Here is a 10363-nt window from a genome sequence, read left to right as displayed (position 1 = left end):
TGCTAGTGATCCATTTTAGGACTTTGGGACCTTCGCTGCATGGTCTGAAAAATTGGCATCTACGTCACGCAGAGAAAGGAGTGAGGTTTATGGGGGAGGATGCATGGGGAGGGGTTCGCCAAGGAATGTCACATGAAACCCCAAAAAAGAATGAAGAAAAAAAACACTAGTTTAAAATTATGCCTGGAGAACAAAGATGTAGAGAAGGATTTCATTGGGCTTTTCCTCATGGTTCCAGACTCTGTGTCTCAAGGAAGGAGACAGAGAGAGAGGGCTACGGAGGATCACACACACACACACACACACATACATGCACGCACACTCGCAAAGCAAGCACAGGACAGAGACACATACACACGTACTGTGCGTAGACACACAAACACACTCTCTCTCTCTCACACACACATACTCCAGAATGTTCCCAATCCCCTGTCCCCAGGCTTCAAAAAGACAGTACAGAACCCAGACAGGTAGAGATAGAGAGACAGACACAGACAGACAGACAGACAGACAGACAGACAGACAGACAGACAGACAGACAGAGACAGAGAAACATACCTACATAGACAGAGAGACTGAGAGGCAGACCCAGAGAGACAGCGAGACAAACCCACAGAGACAGAGAGACAGACCCACAGAGACAACGAGACAGAGAGACAGACCCACAGAGACAGAGACAGAGACAGAGACAGACAGACAGACAGACAGACAGACAGACAGACAGACAGACAGACAGACAGACAGACAGAGACAGAGAGACCTACATAGAGAGACTGAGAGACAGACCCAGAGAGACAGCGAGACAAACCCACAGACCCACAGAGACAGACCCACAGAGACAAAGAGACAGAGAGACAGACCCACAGAGACAGACCCACAGAGACAAAGAGACAGAGAGACAGACCCACAGAGACAAAGAGACAGAGAGACAGACCCACAGAAACAGACCCAAACAGACAGAGGGTATAGTACTATAGATGCTGACTGAGGTAGTTTGTGGGGAAGCCCAGGCCTCGAGTCTAAATGATCACTGTCTACACTCCGTCGCCACTGCTTCTCTGCCGTCGCCACCGCTCCTCTGACACACACACGCACTGCACCACCCCACACCACAATCCCGCTCCACTACAAAAGACAGGCCCCCAGTCTAAAAAGCAAACACTTTGATTTTTAGAGGGGGGCAGTGGTGGAAGCTGAGTCGGGCTGAGGGAGGAGCCAGGCTGAGAGAGGAGCCGGGCTGAGAGAGGTGCCGGGCTGAGAGAGGTGCCAGGGTGAGAGAGGAGCCGGGCTGAGAGAGGTGCCAGGGTGAGAGAGGTGCCAGGGTGAGAGAGGTGCCAGGCTGAGAGAGGAGCCGGGCTGAGAGAGGTGCCAGGGTGAGAGAGGAGCCGGGCTGAGAGAGGTGCCAGGTTGAGAGAGGAGCCGGGCTGAGTTGGACACATGTGAACCATGCCTGCTTCAGGATGGAGTAGTATAACTTCTCCCAGCTGGGCTCTGCATGTAAACCCCTGGCCTGGCTGCTTCTAGATGGGGCTCTCAGGAGTCCCAGTTAGCCAGCACACACAGTAGAAAGGCTGATGTTTTAGGTTGACTTATTTCTAGCTTCGACCATAGCCTGGTCCCAAGGATAGTCAGAGGAGATGGCTGAAGCCATATAGATCTCAGACCAGGCCAGTAACTGTAGACTAGGACTGACTGACTTTGTTTTCCCAGTGTGCATGTGTATACAGTAGGCCTATGTGTCTTTTTATTTTGTCATTGATCCAGGTCAGTGGCAGTAACAGTAATGACTGGTGGCAACCCGTCATTCAGGGCAGGTGGGGATACCTGTTTTGAGCCCCACCTGTTTAGCTAAAATAAAACGTGTGTGTGTTCCTGTTTTGCATGTTATTTTGGCATTAATACATGTCACGTATCAGTTTGCAAACAATGTTAAAAAAGTATCTTTGCGTTAATAAAGCTGTATACAAACATGGTCTCTTTTTTTGCTTTCTTGAATAAGACAGCTCCAAAATGCAGGTGTTTCAGCCGAGCTCAGTGCTTTCTGTGGTGGTGGGGCAGCCAGCGGAAAATATGGAGTGTAGGGGTTGGTAATATTCTCTAGGTGCTCCATGATTGGCTCAGTGTTTTGTCACTCATGAGGACACTATGTCACTGCAAAATCTATGGGGCGAGCTCAAAAATTCAAGCCCCTTGGGTGCTGCTATAGAGTTACATTAGAGGTACCCATCCAATAAGGCTCAAGGTCATTGGCCACAGATAAAATTATGTTAAATCGCATTATATCTACAGTAGCTTTGATTGGACTGATCATGTCAACAACATACTTTCAGAATCTTAGCTTGCATGATAGACAAGCAGTCATCATCATGAATCAGGTCAATAATCTACTGACAAATCCTTTTAATTCCTGTCATATGAAGAGAAATTATAGAGAAGACGTATCGGTGCTCATCAGGCATTGGTAACATTACATTCATCAGGCAACATTACACAAGAAGTTGTAAATCACAAATTCAACAATGAGTGGTTTGGACGGAATCAGTGGCCAACTGATGACAAAATTTGCCCACAAGAAGGACTGCCGCACCACCTTCCTGTTCAAGTGAGCACAGCACAACAAGGTGAGTCCAAAAATGTACTGTATGCTGCTGCATAAATCATACAATATGCCAGGGATAAATGTACATTGTAGCTAAGAAAGTAATACTGTGTGTATGTTGTGTAGTAAGCTGTTAGTAGCCCGTGTCTCACCCTGATAATTTGGTCCCTTTCCCCCTCATAACTTAGCCTGCTATTCTGACTTGGTGATGCACATGTAGCCTATAGCCTGTTTTAGAGAAATGTAATCATCAAATGTTGTAAGAGCTTTCATTGTCTGCTTATATGCCCCTTTTATTTATCCTACGGTTCTGACTTGGTGTACAGGGAGAATACTGCATGAACAGCCCATGTTCTGATTTCTGTCGCTGTACATTTCAAAAGGGCTGAACAAATAGTTATATTGACTACGTCCATCCGAGCTCGCTCATTAATGTCTTAATCGAAATGACAGATTACCTCTTATCCGCTCATCGTCCCCTTATGCTATAGTTTTTACATCTCAATTGTCAGTAGAAACCACATTTGTTTAAGCAAGTCACCCACATCAGCTATGTTCTTTTAAAAGGCAGTAAATCAGGCTGAATGAACTGTTTCGCTGCCAGACAAGGCTCCGCTGATAGCCAGGTATAGCGGTGGTGAGGGTTCACTCCATGGTGGTGAAAAGAAACCTCTGCTGTTGGGACAGCTTTATGTAGAGCCTAACAGTTTTCTGGGCACCGTTTGTCACAGTTATAGTGCAATTAATGTATGATTTAGTTTTGTGTTGTGTTGTGTAGTGGCTTTGCTGGCATGCATAAAAATAAAGAAAATGGGGGTTTGTCCCACCAAGATTTACATGACATGATGTTACAGCTTTTCTGTCCCCAGACACCTTTGTAGCTCCAGTGATTGCTTAGCTCCTGTAGTGATCGTCTCTGTAGCCCATCTCTAGCGTTTCAGATGACGGCTGTCTAATCCGGGGCAGGTTCCTGCCTGTCTCTTTGTTTCACCTTGCTGAGACTTGACTCCTCTTCACCCCAGTGCAATGCAGCTACCTAGGGGATGAACACATCAATGTCACAACAACACTGGCTTTCTGGCCATAGTAATATCCCCTCTCTCTATAGCCTTGTTTCCCTGCAAATCCCCTCCCCTCCCCACCACTATTTTACCACCCTTGTATAAATCTCAGGGTATTATCAGGCATCACCTAGTTGATCTCTGCCACCTCGCGGAGAGGCTCCCACCTAAATCCTGGGGATCATACGCACACACACACACCTGAAGCCTGGGGATCACCTGGGGATCAGGGGCCAAGCGCTGAGGGATTACAGCAAGGTGTTTAACTCTGACACGCTGGCTTTAGCCTCAATACCCCTCCCAACATCTCTCCCAATACCCCTCCTAACACCCCTCCCAACATCCCTCCCAATACCCTTGCCAACATCCCTCCCAATACCCCTCCTAACACCCCTCCCAACATCCCTCCCAATAACCTTGCCAACATCCCTCCCAATACTCCTCCCAACATTCCTCCCAATATCCCTCCCGATACCCTTCCTAACACCCCTCCCAACACCCCTCTTAATACCCTTCCCAACATCCCTCCCAATACCCCTCCTAACACCCCTCCCAACATCCCTCCCAATACCCTTGCCAACATCCCTCCCAATACCCCTCCCAACATTCCTCCCGATACCCTTCCTAACACCCCTCCCAACACCCCTCCTAATACCCTTCCCAACATCCCTCCCAAAACCTCTAGAGACCCCTTCATACCCTCACCACCACATTAACAAAAGCACCTACCTCTATCTTTGCCCCCCCTGTCTCCAAACCCCATGGCCCATACAGAGAGGGTGGATGCCCAGCCCTTACAGCAGGATCCCCCGTTTCAGGGCCTACGTCGTGCCATAGATTCCGTCTAACACTAGTCATCGTCTAACACTAGTCATCGTCTAACACTAGTCATCGGTCGTCAGTGGTTAAGGGCTTGGGGGGTTTTCGGTTGAAGGTTGAGTCAAGGGGGGAGGGGGGTGGGGGTTGGTTGGTTGAAAGGGTTGGAGTGAAAAGAGGGTGATTCACCTGCACCTGTGCTGACTTAGACTTACCTTACCACACGTACCTCTGGCCCAGCCTAGCCAAGATCCTAGCCAAGAGCCTAGCCAAGAGCCTAGCCTTCTTCAAAGACATCTCTGACTGATCTGAAGATTTAATGAATGGGAGGAGGGAAACACTGTCAGGGACTGACATGATTTGGAAGTAGCCTCAGGGGGTAGATTTGATCGCCCAATAGAAGCCTTACTCTTCGCTCTAACCAGGATGGCAAAGATAACATTGATGACTGTCATTATGTTTTGATCTTTAGAAAGGGAAAGCCTTCTTAATCCTGAGATCAAAATGTGTGTGTTGTCATTGGGACTATGTAATAATAGCATGTTTCTATGCTGTGTTCTAGTTCAAATGGAATGAAAGAGAGGTGTTAAGGGTTCAACGACAGGAGAAAACAGAAAGGTGGGCCCGGGAGAAACTAACACGGGAAGCCAGTGGTGGAAAAAGTACCTAATTGTCATATTTGAGTAAAAGTAAAGATACCTTAATATAAAATTACTCAAGTAAAAGTAAGTCACCCAGTAAAATACTACTCGAGTAAAAGTCTAAAAGTATTTGGTTTTAAATGTACTTTTTATTTTTTTACAGATAGCAAGGGGCACACTCCAACACTCAGACATAACTTAGTGAGTCCACCAGATCAGAGGCAGTAGGGATGACCAGGGATGTTCTCTTGATAAGTGTGTGAATTAGACAATGTTCCTGTCCTGCTAAGCACTCAAAATGTAATGACTACTTTTGGGTATCAGAAAATGTATGGAGAAAAAGTACATTATGTTCTTTAGGAATGTAGTGAACTAAAAGTTAAAGTTGTCAAAAATATAAATAGTAAATAAAGTGCAGATACCACAAAAATCTACTTAAGTAGTACTTTGAAGTATTTTTACTTCAGTACTTTACACCACTGACTGGAACTGAGACTAGGCCTAATCAGGGAGCAGAGCGAGAGAGAGACAACCCACCCACATGCACTGAGGACACACAAAAGCCACAGATTGTACTCCTTATGGACTCAAACAGGAAATGCATACAAGAAAAAAAAACTTTGCCTCAAATACACAGTGGCTAAACTCTGGTGTCTAAACACCCAGAGCACCCTAGACCTGCTGTCAGAGGACCAATTGGGTCCCCCAGCCACATAATAATTCACATTGGCACAAACGACCTGAGAGCACAGCACAAACCTCAAGTGAGTGATTTAAAAAGCTTCTCCCACTTTCCCCAACTCACAAGTGGTTATCTCCACCCTGCTACCATACAGCGGGTAAACGCAACCATTTCCCGTGACTGTGCCTCAAAACATAACGTTTACTTGTCCCATCCTGGACTTGAACAGCCTTTATGACTCGGGCTACCTCTACAAGGCAAGACTCCCCACCTTTGCCAGGACCCTAAAGGACATCACCCTAAACCGCAGCCCCAACACCTCACACATGAGCAACAGACCAAAGGACACCCTGCCGGACCAGTGAGGGTCCACGCCGACAGGACCTACGCCAAGAGGTTCTTCATCCAGACCACAGCACCACCAGCCACATGCACACAACAACCAATCAATACACCCCCCCAAAAAAACAACCATGCCTACACCCTACAGTGTATTCGGAAAGTATTCAGACCCCTTCCCATTTTCCACATTTTGTGACATTACAGGTCTGGGGTCCACTCACCAACCAAGAATTCACAAAATGGGACAGTCACACAACTGAGATGCAGAATTCTTAGAATTCTTAGAATTTTTATATTTATTTAATTTTTTATTTCAGCTTTATTTTACCAGGTAGGCCAGTTGAGAACAAGTTCTCATTTACAACTGCGACCTGGCAAAGATAAAGCAAAACAGTGCGACAAAAACAACAACACAGAGTTACACATAAACAAACGTACAGTCAATAACACAATAGAAAAATCTATGTACAGTGTGTGCAAATCCTTTCTAAGGCGTTAAATAGGCCATAGAGGCGAAATAATAAAAATGTAGCATTAACACTGGAGTGATAGATGTGCAGATGATGATGTGCGAGTAGAGATACTGGGGTGCAAAAGAGCAAGAAGATAAATAACAATGGGGATGAGGTAGTTGGATGGGCTATTTACAGATTGGCTGTGTACAGGTACAGTGATCGATAAGCTGCTCTGACAGCTGATGCTGAAAGTTAGAGAGGGAGATATAAGTCTCCAGCTTCAGTGATTTTTGCAATTCGTTCCAGTCATTGGCAGCAGAGAACTGGAAGGAAAGGTGGCCAAAGTAAGTGTTGGCTTTGAGGATGACCAGTGAAATAAACCTCAGAGTACAACGCAAATCCCAAATAATGCATGCAGAGCCGTATTAGGACCATACCCACTAATTATCAACATCCAGAAAAGAGCCGTTAAATTCCACAAACACCTAAAGGAAAGCAATGCCCAAACCTTCCATCACAAAGCCCTAACCTGCAAGAAGATGAACCTAGAGAAGAGTCCCCTCAGCCAACTGGTTCTGGGGCTCTGTTCATAAACAGACCCAACAGAGCTCCAGGACAGAACCACAATTAGACCTGACCAAATCATGATAAAGCAAATAGAGAATAACTTTACACACATTGGAAAGAATTCACAAAAAAAATGAGAAAATGTATATGTTATTTGGCCCTAAACAGAGAGTACACAGTGGCAGAATACCTGACTACTGTGACTGACCCAAAACTAAGAAAAGCCTTCTATGTACAGACTCAGTGTGCATAGCCTCGCTATAGGAAGACCTGGCTCTCAAGAAAAGACAGGATATGTGGCCACTGCTCACAAAATGAGGTGGAAACTGAGCTGCACTTCGTAACCTCCTGTTCAATCATAATGACCATAAGAGGCACATTTTTCCCTCAAATTACACAAACCCACAAGGAATTAGAATACAAATCAAATTTGGACAAACTCCTGTATGTGTTAGGTGAAATACCACAGTGTGCAATCCCAGCAGCATAATGTGTGACATCCTGGCACAAGAAAAGGTGAACCAATGGAAATATAACCTATATTTATCTGTCTATTTATTTCCCATCCGTCACTCAAACATTCTGCTATAAATGTTATACAAAGAAAGACAAAGAAAGACAAAGAAAGAGAAGGGAAGATAAATGTGATGTCTACATTGTGATGTCTACATTGTGATGTCTACATTGTGATGTCTACAATGTGATGTCTACATGATGTCTACATTGTGATGTCTACAATGTGATGTCTACATTGTGATGTCTACATGATGTCTACATTGTGATGTCTACATTGTGATGTCTACAATGTGATGTCTACATTGTGATGTCTACAATGTGATGTCTACATGATGTCTACATTGTGATGTCTACAATGTGATGTCTACATTGTGATGTCTACAATGTGATGTCTACATTGTGATGTCTACATGATGTCTACAATGTGATGTCTACATTGTGATGTCTACATTGTGATGTCTACATTGTGATGTCTACATGATGTCTACAATGTGATGTCTACATTGTGATGTCTACATGATGTCGACATTGTGATGTCTGCAATGTGATGTCTACATGATGCCTGCAATGTGGTGTCTACATTGTGATGTCTACATGATGTCTACAATGTGATGTCTATAATGTGATGTCTACAATGTGATGTCTGCATGATGTCTACAATGTGATGTCTACATGATGTCTACAATGTGATGTCTACATGATGTCTACAATGTGAGGTCTACATTGTGATGTCTACAATGTGATGTCTACATGATGTCTACAATGTGAGGTCTACATTGTGATGTCTACAATGTGACATCTACATGATGTCTACAAAGTTATATTTGCATTGTGATGTCTACAATGTGATGTCTACATTGTGATGTCTACATGATGTCGACATTGTGATGTCTACAATGTGATGTCTACAATGGGATGTCTACAATATGATGTCTGCAAGATGTCTACAATGTGATGTCTACATGATGTCTACATGATGTCTACAATGTGATGTCTACATGATGTCTACAAAGTTATATTTGCATTGTGATGTCTACAATGTGATGTCTACATGATGTCTACAATGTGATGACTACATTGTGACGTCTACATGATGTCTACAAAGTTATATTTGCATTGTGATGTCTACAATGTGATGTCTACATGATGTCTACAATGTGATGTCTACATTGTGATGTCTACATGATGTCGACATTGTGATGTCTACAATGTGATGTCTACATGATGTCTACAATGTGATGTTTACAATGTGATGTCTACATGATGTCTACAATGTGATGTCTACATGATGTCTACAATGTGATGTCTACATGATGTCTACATTGTGATGTCTACAATGTGATGTCTACATGATGTCTGCAATGTGATGTCTACATTGTGATGTCTACATGATGTATACATTGTGATGTCTACAATGTGATGTCTACATGATGTCTACATTGTGATGTCTACAATGTGATGTCTACATGATGTCTATAATGTGATTTATTCATGATGTCTACCATGTAATGTCTACAATGTGATGTCTGCATGATGTCTACATTGTGACGTTGACAATGTGATGTCTGCAATGTGATGTCTACATGATGTCTACAATGTGATGTCTACATGATGTCTACACTGTGATGTCTACAATGTGATGTCTACAATATGATGTCTGCACTGTGATTTCTACACTGTGATGTCTACAATGGGATGTCTACACTGTGATTTCTACACTGTGATGTCTACAATGGGATGTCTACACTGTGATGTCTACAATGTGATGTCTACAATGTGATGTCTACATGATGTCTACAATGTGATGTCTACAATGTGATGTCTACATGATGTCTACAATGTGATGTCTACAATGTGATGTCTACATGATGTCTACAATGTGATGTCTACAATGTGATGTCTACATGATGTCTACAATGTGATGTCTACAATGTGATGTCTACATGATGTCTACAATGTGATGTCTACAATGTGATGTCTACATGATGTCTACAATGTGATGTCTACATGATGTCTACACTGTGATGTCTACAATGTGATGTCTACAATGTGATGTCTGCATGATGTCTACATTGTGATGTCTACATGATGTCTACAATGTGATGTCTACAATGTGATGTCTACATGATGTCTACAATGTGATGTCTACATGATGTCTACACTGTGATGTCTACAATGTGATGTCTACAATGTGATGTCTACATGATGTCTACAATGTGATGTCTACAATGTGATGTCTACATGATGTCTACACTGTGATGTCTACAATGTGATGTCTACAATGTGATGTCTGCATGATGTCTACAATGTGATGTCTACACTGTGATTTCTACACTGTGATGTCTACAATGGGATGTCTACACTGTGATGTCTACAATGTGATGTCTACAATGTGATGTCTACATGATGTCTACAATGTGATGTCTACAATGTGATGTCTACATGATGTCTACAATGTGATGTCTACAATGTGATGTCTACATGATGTCTTCAATGTGATGTCTACAATGTGATGTCTACATGATGTCTACAATGTGATGTCTACATGATGTCTACAATGTGATGTCTACAATGTGATGTCTACATGATGTCTACAATGTGATGTCTACAATGTGATGTCTACATGATGTCTACAATGTGATGTCTACATGATGTCTACACTGTGATGTCTACAATGTGATGTC

This window comes from Oncorhynchus clarkii, chromosome 18 (assembly GCF_045791955.1).
Source record: "Oncorhynchus clarkii lewisi isolate Uvic-CL-2024 chromosome 18, UVic_Ocla_1.0, whole genome shotgun sequence".
Classification (NCBI taxonomy): Eukaryota; Metazoa; Chordata; class Actinopteri; order Salmoniformes; family Salmonidae; genus Oncorhynchus; species Oncorhynchus clarkii.
The sequence above is the reverse complement of the archived record's forward strand: the minus strand, read 5'-3'. Positions refer to the sequence as shown.